Below are 16,435 nucleotides of genomic sequence, written 5' to 3'. Positions count from 1 at the left end.
TTCTCAATGCAAAAGAAGTAGAGTAGTGATGTGTCCTGCTAAACGCTACTTTGGTTTAACCTTTACAGAATACGGGCCAAGATATTTCTTAGCCTTCGCTGCTTTTCTTGGCTCAGGGCTTTATTCTGAAGGATATTGTTTTTTAGCTTACTAAAACACAGGCACCTGCTCCACTACTGAGCTCCCTGTTATTTTCACACGACTCTAAGCTACACATCCCCCCACTCCCACAGACAAAAATTGGCCAGACCAAACTTGCAAATTATGACTGGTATGTGCCGATTTTCTCCATAGGCCCCGCGTTTTGGTGTCGACGCGGTCTAAGGCTCTCGAAGATCTCGTGTTTTTGCGATGTTAGGATTTATATCTGTGCTTCAGTTATTAAAATCTTGCTGACCTTGACGTGGCAAATCAATTCTGCTCTAAACAGCTTGTCAAGTTTCATTCCCAAAGTAAACACAGGACGTTATGAAAACAAATGAACGCATTTTAGACCCTTGACGGGAACACTGGTGGGGAGGAAATGTTTCTTTCTCAATATGCTGTAGCAGCTTTATTCTTTGTAATCAGTCTTTCCATAAACCTTAACATGTTTGCAGTTTATTTAACTACTGATCTTGCTAGTAGCCCTACTGCATGGGGGTGGAGTGGGATGCATGTTTGCAAGACACTAAAACCCCTTTCTTTCAGTCAATTGCTAGGAGGACTTTCTCTTCTAATATTTACCATTGCTTCTTATTATATTTGCGGCCTTTGGGCACACCTGGTGCTTGTTGTTCTCCAAGTCAAGTAGCTATGCAATGCAGAATGAATTCTGAACATGTTTTCAGTGAAATAAAGCATTTTTCTCTCAAACTGTATCACTTTCCATTCTCATGCAAACAGGGTACGTCTGATCTCTTTCTACAGGGATTCTGGGAGGTCTTAAAGTATGTAAAAACCAAAGTTTTAGGCCTTAACAAGTCTTAAATAATCTGTTCTAGGTTTTACATCATTTTAACCAGATCTTAATTTTGCGATGTCCATGAAACACTGCCTCTAACACTCATTGAAATGCTCTAGCAGCACTTTAGAACTTTTTTGTTTGTTTGTTTCGGTGGTGTTTTCGTTAGTGGCGAAACTTGGCTTGGAAAACACAAGGGCTCGGTTAAGGCCAGTTGCTTACAACGTAGTTTTGTGTGTTTTTGAGGTCATGGTACAGGTCTTGAATTTCAATCTTAACGGCGTTTAAATTGTCCTAAAAAGTCTTAAATTTGACTTTGTGAAACCTGCAGAAACCCTGTTCTAGCGATCATGCATCTCATTTGGTCAAGCAGGAGAAAGCAGATTGCAGAGTTTGGGAAAGGAAATTGAGTGGTTCCAAAGAACACCTATTATATTATTAATGGCAAACTAATTCTAGACATATTTAAATACATTTCTGGAGCAGTGAATCAAAACAAATAGATTTTGACATTCCGATAGTACTCTTGACCGAAGTGGGAGCTTGAGCCGGCTGTATGGACAGCTGAGGCTTTAATCACTTGGCTAATCCTGGAGTTACTATACTGTGACCCCTGAACGTAAGGTTAGGGGTCGGTGGCACTTCCCACAGGTCCTGTGATGCACTGGGGCAATAGGGTTGTCCCATTATGTGTAGTGCGACTAACCACAGCATTTTAAGTAGGAATCCAAAGTGCTGCCACCACACTGCGAGTAAACACACAGCTTAACTATCTGCATACTCGCAAGACGGCATGTGATTCTATTTATAGCCCTATTAATGATCATTAAGCTGTTGTCCAGATGTTCTGCTCGGCGATGTTTCATGTCTAGCAGGATTGAGTCAACCAGCTCGGCTTGGGTGCGGCGGTGCAAGCGTTCAAATTCCATGCGTGTTATAAAATGATTTCAAGTGCATTGGTGGAAGTGTGTCCCTGCTCACAAGCTTCATTTATGCTTTGGCATAAATCTGCATAAATGGCGATCTGAACATTAGTAAGGACCTCGTCCAGTCGGACCACAGCAAACATTCAGTAAAAAGCAGACACTCGTAGTAGGGAAGATGCGGGTCTGTGGTCTTGCTAGTCCATGCTGACGGGACTGTCAGACCTTCGAATACAAGAGGATTTATTTCACCACATTGCTACTGCCGTAGGAGGCAAGAAATGAGAAGAGTGTTGAACCTGTCCTCCTGCTGTTGCTGTATGGACTTGGCAGTGTGGTGATATGTGGCCAGCTGGCCTTGCTTTTGGTTTTAGTGGTGGGAGAGGAATGGCTCCTCTGAGGATATGCACGCTTTCGCTCCAAAAGAGAGTGGCTAGCAAAGATTGGAGAACCCAACATATTAGCTGGGTGGTCTCGCAGCTCCACGTTCTGCCTCAGACGTCTTTTTCCCCGCTTTGATTCCGCGTCTTACTAATGGAGCTGGTTTTCGTAGTGGCACGCCGAGGTTATTCCCCTTCACGATGTGAGGGTTTTAGCGAGATCTATTCAGCTGGAAGGATTTGAAACCAGACGCGTCCAGAAAGTGTGGCATGGCAGGGGAGGTTTTGGAAAACATTTGGCAAAACGACAGTCGATCAACCAGTTGATGCAAACCAGACAGAAAGGAATAAGGGGTATAGAAAAAAGAATTAGGTAAGGGTTAGGGTTAGACACTCAAGCCTATTTGTTGAAAACTGGATGTTTAAATAAATTATTTTGGGGGAAAGTGTCATTCTTTGTCCTGTTGTGACTCTCCTATTCTCTCATATTTCTTCAAGAATGTCAAAGGTATCGGTAAGACAATTCACCAATGTCTGTCTCTCGCAGAGTTTATAATTTCAGCTCTGTCTCCAGTACAGATCTCATTAATCTTCTGTAAACTAAGCAAGTTTTCTAGATTTAGCTGAACCCTCAACAAAGGTTCAGCAGCAGCATTAGGAAACTTTTGTGCATTAGTGTCAAACAGTTTATCCAGGCTTTAGCATTTTCTTAAGTATTACGGTAAAATTGCTTTAACGGTTTGCCGGTGGAAACAAAGAAAGCCTCCCTTGTGTTTTTGCTAGCTTCGGGATTTATCGTGTCTGGAATTTTGTCAGAATGCGATGTTTGTATTTTCTTTTTAATTGCAAGGATGAAAAATAATACAGAAAGATGTTTAACAGGATGGAGTCGCTTTCCATCTGCAGTTCCTGTGTCAATTTGCCTTATGGAAATGCTCTGGTCCATGAAGTCATGTATATAGTGGAGAGAATTCTGCCATCTCTAGTCGTTAACAAACAGGATATGAGATACGAATGATTCATTGGTGCAGTATTCCAGGATTAATCAGGCCTAAAACATGACTCTCATAAATCTTCTCTTTCCCCGATGCAATAAGCAAAGATGGCACAAACACTTTTGTTTATAGGGGGCTGGAAAATCTGACAAATGATGCAGCCTGCACTTAAACCTTCATCAGATGTAGTTTCCAATGGTGAACAATAATAATAATGTAAATGGAAGTCATTATTAGACTTAAGCAGCTTTTCGCCGTATCTGTAGGTTACTGAAGTATTTCCATTTGATAAGACTTTTACTTTTATTTCACTACATTTTAAATATTGTTTTAATTGGCGCTTGGTGATATCTACTTACCACCAACATACAGTTCAGCAGCAAGCAGGACATTTTGAGAGGAATAAACGATAGAAGACACTCCTGACTCAAACTCACCAAAGAAACCCGTGGCCTTATGTGTGTGATATATATATATATATATATATATGTATATATATGTATATATATATATATATATATATATATATATATATATATATATATATATATATATATATATATATATATATATATATATATATATCACACAAATAAGGCCACGGGTTTTTTTTTTTTGGGGGTTCTGACACTTCTTTTACTAAGTAAAGCTGTAGCCTCATCAATGGTCCACTTTTTTCTAATGACTTAATTGCCACGAGCCTGCATGTCTGAACAATTTTGGTGCCTGTGCTATTCATAATCGCCTAATGCTCAAGATAAGCCACAATTGGGTGGATGCTCAGAATTCCTGGGTTTCTGTATACCCCGTGGACTTGCTCATGAGTGTTTAGTACAGCAAAACAGGACAAAGATTTGTGTCATAGCCTCAGTCGACCCAGACCTCAGTCAGTAATGCAGATTTGTAGATCTGTCTCTAGATGCCCTTAGGCACCTTGTCGTAACATGTCCAATCTGATCTGTGCCTCCTCGAGGACTACGGGAGATGGTTGGTAAAGATCGCACCAGCTGAATGATACTCATTGATATACAGTAAAGAGAACCGGGCTTGTAGAAGAAAGGAACAGACGTGAATTCCCTTTGTGTCCACCACTGCAACTAATTAGGAATCAAAATGGCTTGGAAACATGGGGCCAGTACAACAACAGCCATTTATTCGACTATCTTCCGTATTTGCTAACTGCAATTTGTGCTTCCATTCCGTGCCGAGCATTTATGCGACACGGCTTGATCTTTGCTCGAAAGAGAATGTGGTATTCATTGGAAACGCTTGTTAATTAGCCCAGTAAAATGTGCCCGATGCTGGAACTGAGTGCTTTCGGTGCAGCGCAGTGGGGAGAGGGTATCTAACCCTCTGCTCATACATATGCAAGTACATCTTGAAAAAGAAGTTTGGCTGAATGTCAGGGAGCACTACAAAAGATTGGAGCTTGACAAGAGCCGGAGCTCGTTGCCAGCCCGGAGGGTTACGGAGTGGAACGGAGGGGCTCAGCCTTGTTTACTAAGATCTAAAGCAGGCCACTAAAGCTCTGTTTGCATTTTATTCACTAACCCATCTGAAAGGTACATAGAAATCGCTCAATTTTTTTTTTTCCGCTTTGAACATTCTTGCTCCTTTCTTTTTTGACAGAAGAATACAACAGATATGCACGAGACACAAGAATATGGACTAATTGGATTAATAGAGTTTTGTTCCAGTGATTCAGGCTGTGTGGGCTTAGACTTCTCCCTGGAGATCTACTAGCAAATCTCTTCTTTGGCTAAACATCAGCAGGATTCTTTTGTTTGTTTCCCCTCTTTTCCACGTTGCTGGATGTGGAATAGGACACCTTAACTTGCTATAATGTGGATTGCTGATGCAGCTTCTGACTTCTGTGTAAAAAAAATTAAAAAAATAAAATAAAAAGCATTATGGTTGTCCCAATGGAGCCAGATAAGAGAAACACACATCCTGAATGCAGCACATTTCTTAGATCCTTGTATGGAGCATAGCAGGCTGGACAATGGGGGGTGGCAGGGGTTGATGGCAGTATAGAATCCCAAGGTCTCTTTACATACAGGACTTTTTTTCTATTGCTCTTTAAAGCTTTGTCAGGCCATCCTCTTTTCTCCTTTTCTGCCATTGTTTACTACCTTTGTTTATTCGAAAGCCCAGTTAGCATGAAGGTGTCAGAAAAGTAGTTCCTCTGTCTTTACAGGATATGCCGGGTTAACTACTCGCCCAAAAACAATGTCCTGTACAGAAAGGTCATGGCTTCTTTACTAAACTGGAGTGATTTTAAAAAATAAATAAATAAGAATAAATTTTAAAAAAGAACCGTTCCAATTTATTTTGTGGACAAAACTACGTTCTACCCGTCACAAATTAAAAGTGCCCATTGTGCCCCCCGGGGGCACACTTCAGATCCCGAGCATGGTGGTATTGCTGGAATTTGCACCTGTTGGGAGAACTGTGTGATCTTTCTCAGCCTTCTCGACCATGACTGCTCTACAGCTCTATTGGCATTCCGCAATAAAATGTGATCTGAGAGGTCAGCTGGGCATCTCGGTAGTCTATTTCTAGACACCTTTTTCCGCCTTAAAATACCTCCCATGTCTGATATCTGACGTCTAATGTAGTCGTAAAGATTCAAATCTAAATGACGTAATCCATGAAATACCACAGTTCTGTTTTCGACTGGTCAGAAGGTGTTGAATTTTTATTACTCCATTTCTGACATCCCTGGTTTTTGGTGCCAGGTTTATATTTGAGGATTTTTTTTGTGCTAAATATACAGCATTAAGGGAATGGTCACTTCTGTGTATAGCTCTGGAAATGATGTGCTACACAAGCAGTTTTTGTCGTTGAGAAAGTTAAAATCGTGGGACCGTGTTGATGATTTTTTGTTTCTGAACTGATCATGTTTTTGAACAAGATTAAATTAACCTTTTTTGGGTCTGAAATCAACACAGTAGATCTGTTTATTTTGGCGAATTGATCATTTACCAGGGTTTCTGCAGTCTTAAAAAGTCTTTAAAAATGTTAAAATCTACATTTTAGGTTTAAAGTCTTACATTTGCTGTTCTAGATCTTCAATAATTTTAAGTGGTTTTAATTTTAATTTTAAATTTTTTTTTTTTTTTTTTGGTGTTGTAATACTTTTTTTTTCTCGTCCAAATATAATTCAATGTATTACAACTATAAATGAGACCCACAGCAATCAGCTTTCTGTTTTTGACGCAAATCTCTGATTGTAAGACAGACGTAAAACAGATTTTATTTTTCAGCTATGTGAAGTCCCTTTAAAAAAAAAAAGATTGCTAATGATTTGTATGGTGTGGAAGTGGAGCATTGTGGTGGGAGGGCAGAGTCATCCATCGTTATATAACAGAGGTAACTTTTATTTATTTCAGAAAAATCGCAACGTTTGCAATCATATAATAGCACAAGCTCGCATCACGATTGCGATACAGTTAATCGTGCATCACTACTCAATACACAGGTTTGTACTGTCCAAAAAAATGTTCGGCTTCTTTTAAACCACAAAGGGTTAAACGGGAAAAATGGTGTGCATCACTCGGACTGTTCACAATGTCGTTCTAATCGGATTGCTTTTGTCTGTAAGTAAAAGTACACACACTAGAGTCCTTAACTGCAGCACAGCAGCTGCCGTCGTTCATATCCGCCAGTGTGTGAGTGGTCCAGACTCGATCTCTTGTAGCACCGGGGCCACATAATGCCTTTTTTTTCCTACCGCTCTCTTCATAAACAGCTCCAGGTGCGAGCATTCAGGAAGGAGGGATAAACGGGGACCACTCGGCTCTCTGTACCTAGTCTGAGTATCTGCATTTCCATGCTTCCTTCAGCGAAAGGGTGTGCTTATAAACGCTATTAATAACTGGTGGAGCCGATAAAGCCGGAGTACTCCTGCCATTGTTGTTTAGTCAGTTGCTTGATGATAATTATTTCCTTGAAGAGAGAAGGAGAGCGCGGGTGCCAGATTAAAGCATTTCCCACCCCTCGCGCCAATCACGACTTGCTAGCTTCATGCTGCTTTCACTGCTGGAGAAGCCCAAAATTACCCATTTAAAATGAGCCGCAGCCAATCAGGCCTCTTCTCCACCCGGGTTGCTCTTCAAAACTGAAGTGTTTGCGTGCAGAAGGGCCGCGTGTGTCTGCGAGTTTACTGCGCATTCGCTTTAATCAAACTTTTATTTCAACTGGCAGAGTGCACCAGGCCACGTTCTCATTCGAATCCTTTTACTGCACGAGAAACGTTACAACTTGAGCAGTATTAAAGGCTGCCACTTTTGCTCTGACCTTCTCATGCCCTTTTCAATATGTAGGGTTTTTTTGTACATCACATATGTTTTATCTCTTGAATCCATGTTTGGATCATCTTGGTGATCCACTTTCATTTTTCCTTGACCTACAGCGCCCCTCTTTTTTGTATCCTCGCTGGCCTGATGTCGGCATGCTTTAAAGGATTATATTCATCCAGGCATTTGGGATGTTGTCGAGCCAAGAGGGCCTCTGTGCTTTGGGATTTAGCCTTTCTGCCTTGTTCTTGCCGTTCATTCGAGGGTCTGAGAGGATTAGAAGTGTGCTTCCGGCCACACCGCATTGTTCCTTCAGGAGAAAATGGAGGGCCTTTCAATGGTCTGAGGGGTTAATATGGTGACCCGGCAGGTGTAGCCGGAAACCGGGGAAAAAAAATTCATTTAGAGGAAAAAGAGGGGGAGCAGATAAACGCATTCTTATAGTGCACACGAGCAAGCTTTAATGGTCCACTGGTTAATCCAAACGTGAATACATTGACCAGCTTGCTTTACATCTAGTGGTTTTCTGATCCTGTAAGGCTCAAGTCATGTTATAATGGGTTAATGAGAAAATCGTGTATATACACAATAATGGAAAAACTGCAAACTATTGCAATGTATTGCATTCTCCTAGAAGGTTTGCTTAGTATGTTTGACACGTTTGAAATTAGACATGCTTTTAGGGGTGTGTGTGTGTGTGTGTGTGTGTGTGTGTGTGTGTGTGTGTGTGTGTGTGTGTGTGTGTGTGTGTGTGAGAGAGAGAGAGAGAGAGAAAGAGTAAGACTTACTCTCGAGATTGTGCCGACCAGTCCCAAGCAACCCCTTAACCTCGAACACAAAGGTCTACGGTTACAGCAGAGCAAGAGAGAGCTTTTAACATCATGGGCAATTTGGCCCTGAGTTCCTTGATCTTTACTCTTGCTGTCTTTCAGCCACAAAATACCCAAATGACTTTGTGCCGCCGTCGTGGTTTAGTTTCTTTCGAGCGAGTGCTTCCTCTCCTAATGCCAGTACCCTATTAAAGCACAGCGTTGTTTTTCAAAAGTGCCCCTATTTTCTCGATTTATTTTTATTGCACTCCAGTCAGAAAGTAGTCTTTCACAATGATCAAAGGGAACCCCTTTACTCTTCTGGGTCATCCTTAACCACAAAACTGCTTAAAACTCTGCAGTCATGTTTTTCCACTTTGAGGTTCGAATCGGATTCGTCTCAGGTGGAGGCATGCAAAACTCAATCGCTTGTCATACAGGTTACAAACGTTTTTAAAGCCTTAAAGCAAGAACGTTGCCTCAGGCTTCACATTAGCACTTGCAAAAATGTTAGTTTGGGGGTTGGAAAAAAGTGGAATGAAAATGGAGGTAAGAAAGGAATTCATGGGGGAGAAGGAAACATGGTTGTTTAAAAAAAAAATATATATATATTCAAAATAAAGTATTACTCCTGTAAAAGTTGAGGATTGTTTGACCTCTTATGCCCTGTCTTTCTCTGTGAGTCATCTAGTCTTTTTCCTCTTGCAGAAAGCCTCAAGTTGTCTCCCTCTGTCTGTGTTTTAATTGAGCACCGAACGTGCATCCAGAGATCAGGTTCAGACTTTTGAACTTCCCATTAAATGCCACATGTGTCTCTCTGCACGAACAGGATCTCTCTTAAATAAACTCTAGAACTGCTAGATTTTATTTACTCGGTTTGTACATGGTTTGTTTACCAGGCAACAACACAATGTTGGATGCATAAAGCTTTTTTCTAACACATCTAGCATTTGGCTTCAGAGGTGCTTTATTCATTATTTGCTTTAAGTGTGGAACTTTCTACCCTTTTGGACTCCTGGATAGTAAGCCTTTCTGCATGCCATCGTTCATTGTTTTTGGCTTCTTAATGCATGCAAGGTGCTAATGTGGGTGGTGACAACAACTTGAACTCCCCATTTTGGGCATTCGACTCTCCTCCTCTTTACGTCCAGACAATTGCCCTTCCCCTTCAGCAAAAAAAAAAAAAGGGTTTTGTCTAAGGTAAAGATTGAGATTGCAGTGGTGTTCTTGTAATTGAAAGGCCCTTATAACCACCCTGATGAACATCAGTGATAAGTGAAGGCCAGACAGGGCATATTGCCGATTCACAGGAAATGACTACATTTTGTTTTCAGTTTAACATCAGGGACTGCTGGAACCAACACAGTTATCCAAAAACCTCCAGTTTTTTTTATTGATAATTCTAAAAGAAAGAATGCAGCTAAGAATGTATAATTCATACGGCAAGTAATTGATTCTTTGCCATACAGGATGTTTCTTGTCTGACTTGTCATCAGGAATATATCCCATATCCCCCAAAAATGATTGGATTTCAGCTGTAATGTTGATAGAACTTGACGCATTCTTTCACATCCATCGCCTGTTCAATTAGTTTTCATGTTTGTGGGAAGTGACTCTATTGATCTTCATACGACTTGATGGCTTGTGTGTGGTTCTTTGATGGGATTAATCAGAAGAATGTAATGATCAGAACATCACGACCTCCTCTCCCGTACGTTAATGTTGGATCAGAATTGCGAGTCTTTGCATCTCGACATCTGCAAGTCTGTAGATATTTTTTAATTCATCACATGTTAGTTTGCAGTTACAAGCAGGCAGCTTTTGCTAGCGTCTGTGTTTTCAGCTGTCATGCTGCATGGAAGCGTTTCAGGGCTGAGACGCAACGCACCGTAAACCCTATACGTAACCTTCAGTCCACCCCCACAGCTTCAGCTGTTTGTGTAGGGGGGAGTTGAAAAGAAGCCCCTGTGACCTCCGATCCTAAGATGGGAACCCTGCAGGATATTCCTATTTATATTTCATATAGGCTAGCTAAGCGCTAATGTGGCATGTAAGCTTAAACGTCGCATCCATATTGTCTGTAGCTAAATTGGTGTGCTGGAGGATTTATCCGGTACGAGATCAAACAGGATGCATTTTATAACGTTCGACATCTGGCATTTCAGATGTAACCTTGCGGTTTACACTATTAGTCTAATAAGTAAATTCCCGGACTGCGAAAGGACCACTATTGGGAAGACCTGTAACCTTGCTCCTAGTGTGTCTGGGGTTGGGCAGGGGGACACAATGGAGTCCCAATTTTCAACCATTTACGTTCTGTCCCTTGCACTGTCTCCGCAGTGACACCCTCCAGATCTCATTCAAGCATAATGAATGAGAGTAATGAACCGAACAACCCTCTCAAGGTCCTTGCTGCACCTGCAACCCTCAGTCGAGGAGGAGAGTCTCTTGCAGGGTTATCTCTTCCAGGGATTGTCCACTCTATACCTCAGCCTTGTGTGTGTGTCTCTCTTCAATGACCTCCTGCAGGGACTTTAGGCTGTCCATAGATGGGATGAGTTCAAAGTGTCCACCCTTCTGTTTTACCAGGCTTTCTCTGCATTTGAAAGACTCTCTATAGCAGCAGCATTCAGCCTCTTATTGCATCGAGTTCCCAGGCTTGACTTAGTCTTTGGTTCTCATCAAGATTCCAGTAAGTAGTTTGCATTCCATAGCAGAGTTTTAAATACTGCGAAAAGCATGGTGAAGAATTCGTCCACGGATGAAACTGCTGCATGTGAGGTGGTCACTATTATCCCTGCCATCCTGAATGAAGGCCACTGAGCTGTTGGCCTCTGTCCTTTCACAAAAAGTTTAGGGTCCCTTGGTGTGTGTGTGTGTGTGTGTGGGGAGGGTTTGGTGGCTTGTTTGAGGTTTAAGGTAGTCAAGTGGGAGTTTGAGAAGGACTGGGGTGGATCAAGGGATTACCCTTTGTGAATTTGCTTAACCCAATATGGGCTCTTTGCTTCCTCTTTTATCTAAACTAAGAGCAGGGAGGTTCACATGTCCAAATGAAAATGGCTTTAATATCCTGCACAAGCGTACGAGAATTAGTTTTCCGCCAGACATGCTTATGTCTGGCGCACATGATGGACACATGGACACATGATGGATGCGTTTGTCTTCTGCGTCATGTCCCCTAGATGAAACTCTGTTTGATTACATGGAAGGAAAATGTGTTCAGGGGCATCAGACCCACGTCTCAAGCTTTTAAACCGTTAGCAAGAGGTTGAATGATGTTCTAAGTCATGTTTTGCCATCTGGTGGCTCCCAGTCTGCCTAACTCTTAATCAATGCAGAATAAGCCAGATTGAACATATTAGTGGCGGATGAAATGCGCAACCAGTCACTAAAATTAGCAGACAAAAGGAGCACTAAAAGAGCTTCAGCTTCCTTTACAAATGATGATGTTTGGTTTTGCCCACTGAAAGGATTGTGGTCTGTGAAGATTGATTAGTGTGTGTGTGTCACAGGGGTCCTACCAGACTGAAACTAATACCAGGGCAACAGGTGTGAATGCGGCTTTACAGAATGCTAATAGGTCACTTAGCAGCCTTTGTTTGCATTTCCTCACTCCTGATGAACTTACTCGGATGTCGAGTCCACGCTGGAAAGCGGATTGGAGCCACGTACGGCCTTTCGGAGGTTTCAAAGCTTCCAAATCACAGCTTTTACAAGAGATTAGGAGGAGTACCTGGTTGCTAATGTTGCACGTTAACATGGACACGAATAAACCATAATCCATTATAGAAACTGCTGCTTTTTCTCAGAGTTCTGCACTGTCTAACAAGGGTTCTTGTGGGTTCTTGTAATGATTGATGGGTAAATGGAGTCATTAAAGCACTGTGAAAGGGAAAGCCTCTGATGTGGCACATTACATAGAGTCTTTAAGGGTTTTCCCTATGGGACCAATCAAAGAACCTTAAAATTAAAATTGATCATGAAAATATATCATAATGCTTTTTTTTCCCCTCTTCTAAACTTTTGCGTTTAAACAAGTATTTGGGAGCGAAGTGTATTATAACTTTCCGATCTACTTGTTACTGAGTAACAGTATGTTAGTTACCTCAGAAAAACTCCTCATGACTGAGTTTATTGCAATACTGACATGACATCATCAAATCTAATGGATGGAATGTCTGTGCAGCTGAAAAGCATTTAGTAGCAAGTTTCTTGTAGCAGGAAGTTTAGTTTTGATTTGCAAACAGCAAAGATTTTGTATGCGTTTAGCAAGCAATTTGCATTCTATAGTCAAAAAGACTAGAATTGATTTTTCCAGCAAGTTCTTTCTGTTTGGTGTTTTCACGCTGATGGATTGTGAAAGCCAGGAATGTTGCCTGTGGTAAAGATTTATCACACCTAAGTGTGAGCGGTTCCAGAGTTCCAGAGACTATTTTAGTGTCCTGGCTCCTACTTGCACCTTGATTCCTGTGTTTGCTCTGTATTTCAGTGTGTGTTTAAGAACATAGAAGTCCAGATTTTCAGTCTGAAGTGTATAGTTGGTCATACTTGGTCCGAAGGCCCCCCTCCTCCCCTACCCTCCCCATATACACACCTCTCCACCTCTCCCTCCCTTTTGCCTTCCCTCACTCTCTTTCTCGCATACTCACACACTTTTACCCTCCACCCATCAACCCACCCCCTCTCTCTTTTCCTCTCTCCTTCTTTTTCTCTGTCTCTCTGTAATTCTCAGGTTACGGTGGCCAGAGTTTGCAGACATCTCTCTAGCATACACCCAACCCCACCACATCCCACCCCAACACCCTACCCCTCTTTTTTTTTTTTTTCGCCCCCCTCTGCCTTGTGTCCTTGTCCCTGCCTACAGCCTGGGAAGAGCCACCCAGCGACCTCTCTGATTGGACCCGCTGGTTTGTCTCGACGCGGCTTGAGCGGTGTGAGCCGGAGGACGTGTTTCAACAGATGGTTAGGGTTTGGTGTGTGTCATCACATCGAAGAAAGGATTAGAGGAGGAAGGTTGTCCTCCAGGAGCTGTGTGGTCCCCACTTACAGCAGCGCAGCTTCAGACAGAGAGAGAGTGAGCGAGAGCAAAGTGAGGACGGCGAACGAGACTTTCTTCCGCTCTTGCATGTCAGGTACTTGGGCTCTCTTGTTTTATCTTGTTTCTCCTTTTCTTGATTAACAGCTGATGTATGTCTTGGATTTTTGTCTTTTTGTTTGTTTGCTTGTTTGTTTTGTTTGTTTGTTTTTTTAAAAACAAATCTATCAATCCTGCCAGATTTCCATATAACGCTTTAATTGAAAAATAATTGTTAAATAAAATTATGTCTTAGATCAGTTCTCCAACTTCAGCACTACTTAACCAAATTCCAAATGGTCGGGACAGAACGAATCCTGCACATCAGTCATTTCCAAATCGTCGTCTTTAAAAAAACAACAAAAAAAAAGAATGTGAAGAAGCTTCCGGACTGACTGTCAAAGCGGAGACATGCACTTGAGAAAGGAGGAGGGGGGACAGCATGAGGAATTCGTGACTCGCTTCAGTTATTTAGCTCCATTGAGTCACAGAGAGAGAGAGAGTGAGAGAGTCGAGCATGAAGCAAGGGTACGCGGCGGCGAGCGCTATTTATGCGTGTCGCCGTGGGCCATGTGTAGGAGCGTAATGAAAACAGGCAGGTGCCCGGAATAAAGGCATAAAAGCGTAAAGCACCGGTGGACGACTTCAAGTTTATGGAGTCATAATCAGGCGTGCATGTGTCTTTCTGTCATACGTAAACTCTGAGCGCTAAATGCAGCTGACAAAACCACAAGCTTAAGGTCAGCGAGTTCAGCATGAGTCAATTCATTACTAATGATCAGCGTGGCACGGCAAGAGGATGTGAATTTAGTAGCTGCTAAGTTTATGGCTATTACCTAAAACGACCGCAGTCAGATTTTTTTTGTTTTGTTTTTGTTTATTTAAATGACCAGAAATTTGCCTCATATTTTGTTCAAATTTTTAATTTTTTTTAAGGCTCTCGTCTGAATTACGTTTTTTTTACCAAATTTGCTGATGCCATTGAGTAAAAATGATAACCAGAGCAAGACATGAATGTAGTTTATTTCTTTCTTTGAATCTTTACTTTTTTATCTGTGCTCAGCTAGATGATATAAAATAAATCATAATCCGTGCCAGCTGTTCAGATCACTCCATTACCCCCACACACACACACACACACACACAAACACACACACACACACAAACACACCCTCCAGGTCTCCTTGATAGAGGTCCATTAGCAATCCGTACGTCATCAAATCTCGTTTACTTGAGCTGCGTCTTCAATACCGTAATCCCTGAGATACGAGATACCACCACCGTGTTTTTTTTTTCCCCGCAATGATCCTTAAACAGTGCATGCAGCTGTTGCAGATCATATGTGATTCCTAGGAAGGCTGCGCCAACGCAAATATTAGTCCTGCAGCCTTTTTTGCTGTGCACGAAAGTTCGGATTGGGATCGGACGTGTATAAGGTGCAAGCGTGCATCCTGCGTTCCGATAGTCAGCTCTCAAGCAAACTCTTTATATTGTGAGCACGCATTTTTTTCTTCTCTCCCTCTTTCTTTTTTTATTCATGAACTCATGCCTTTGTGTTGTATTCCCACCTCCTTTTTTTTTAATTCTCCTGGGGAAGGCAAGGCGGCTGTTTGCCCACCGCTCCACTGCGCATAAGTAGTGCCGCAAAAGTGTTCAGTCAAACCCAATCCCCTCGTGCCAGATGCTAAACATCTGCGCCGCTGTCACCGTCTGCCACTCGGAGCTGCCTTTTTATTTATCCAAGGTTACCCTTAAGAGCTCCTCTAGGTGACTGGTTGATTCGAGGTGACTCTTACTACAGACCTGAGTGCGATGGAGTTCAGCTGAATCTTATTTAGTGCTTTATTTGAATGCAAATTGTCACTTTACCAGATTCCGTGTAGTCTTTCTTTAGGGCTCGCAACAGTTTTTCCCCTCCATTGCGTGTGTTTGTGTTAAACATAGAAATTATACAAAAGCTTTATTTATTTTTTTTGCTCAATAGCCCCTGATAGGACTTGCTCAAAACTGTCCATGTGATTGAATGCGACACTAAAGTGGCGTCTTCAATTTATTACATTTTTGAGATTTCGTTTAGCCAAATCAAGAACAGCGCACTTTTAAGAACGTGGGAAAAATCTATCGACTACTTCGAGGTTATTTGTTTTGTTCCTCACTTAACTCTTGAAAGAATTTGAGGCATTGGTTTAGTTTGAATCATATTAAGAAATATTTTTGCTTGCTTTTTTTATTTTTCTTGACACGGTCAAGCTATAAAACAAGATATTTTAATCTTCTTTAGCACTAAAAAATAGCCACACAGGTTTCTTTAGCAATGGCCTCACCAATTACACCCCCACCCACACCCCCATCTTTCCGACTGGTGAAGCCTGTAAGTAACTTGACGAGTCGTCAAGTTTTTGGGTTTTAAATGTTGGATCATATTTGATTCGTGCACCTCTTTTGTTTAGAGAATCTCTATAAAACCTTATGGAAAAAGGTTCCGATGGACCCTCAAGCATCCCTAACCTAGTTAAAAAAAAAACTTCCTGCTTTGATCGTTTGACGTTTTTTTTTTTTGTGAGGACGTTGATGAGGCAGGGAGCGGGCGCTGATCTGACACAGGAAATCACGCTGCTCTCTCGAGTGGCTGTTTATCGCTGCACTTAATAACAGCATCCCGCAGGAAGCCACGGTTTGAAGAGGAGGACTGTGAACGTCACGGATGTAATTGTAAGCACACAGCTTTCATTAATTCTTACTAAACTGGGGGGTTGTTATTTCATGGACCATGATGTTCATTCGTTGAAAGTTTTTGGAACGGAAGGAACTAGGAAACGATGTCTGAATAAACAGATTGTGTCCAGGAAATCAATTTGAAGGTTGAAAGTGATCTGCAGCAGCCAATGGGATGCACAGATTCTAGGTGGAAGTGCGAGTAGAACTTCAGCCGTGAGCATGTTCTTCCCGACCGCCTCACCTCCGTCGCGCATTAATCCGACAATCTGGTTTAGATTTGAAAAGAGAAAAAAAA

The 16,435-nt window shown here is 41.8% G+C and overlaps 1 protein-coding gene across 10 annotated transcripts in view; it reads left to right on the top strand.

The window, feature by feature from the left end:
* The window catches only part of sulf1 (sulfatase 1), an 87,737-nt gene that overhangs the window by 33,309 nt on the left and 37,993 nt on the right, over nucleotides 1–16,435 (top strand). For 6 of the 10 annotated variants that reach the window (XM_046833795.1, XM_046833793.1, XM_046833792.1 and 3 more), the window contains one exon: nucleotides 13,081–13,480. The exons of 2 other annotated variants lie outside the window; for them this stretch is intronic. The gene's annotated coding sequence lies outside the window, so the exon portion shown is untranslated. Of the gene's footprint in view, nucleotides 1–13,080; nucleotides 13,481–15,986; nucleotides 16,135–16,435 lie in introns of those variants that run through there. 2 more of the 10 variants (XM_046833796.1, XM_046833797.1) reach the window with 1 other exon arrangement.

This window comes from Silurus meridionalis, chromosome 21, assembly GCF_014805685.1.
Source record: "Silurus meridionalis isolate SWU-2019-XX chromosome 21, ASM1480568v1, whole genome shotgun sequence".
NCBI classification, from domain to species: domain Eukaryota; kingdom Metazoa; phylum Chordata; class Actinopteri; order Siluriformes; family Siluridae; genus Silurus; species Silurus meridionalis.
The sequence above is the reverse complement of the archived record's forward strand: the minus strand, read 5'-3'. Positions and strand labels throughout refer to the sequence as shown.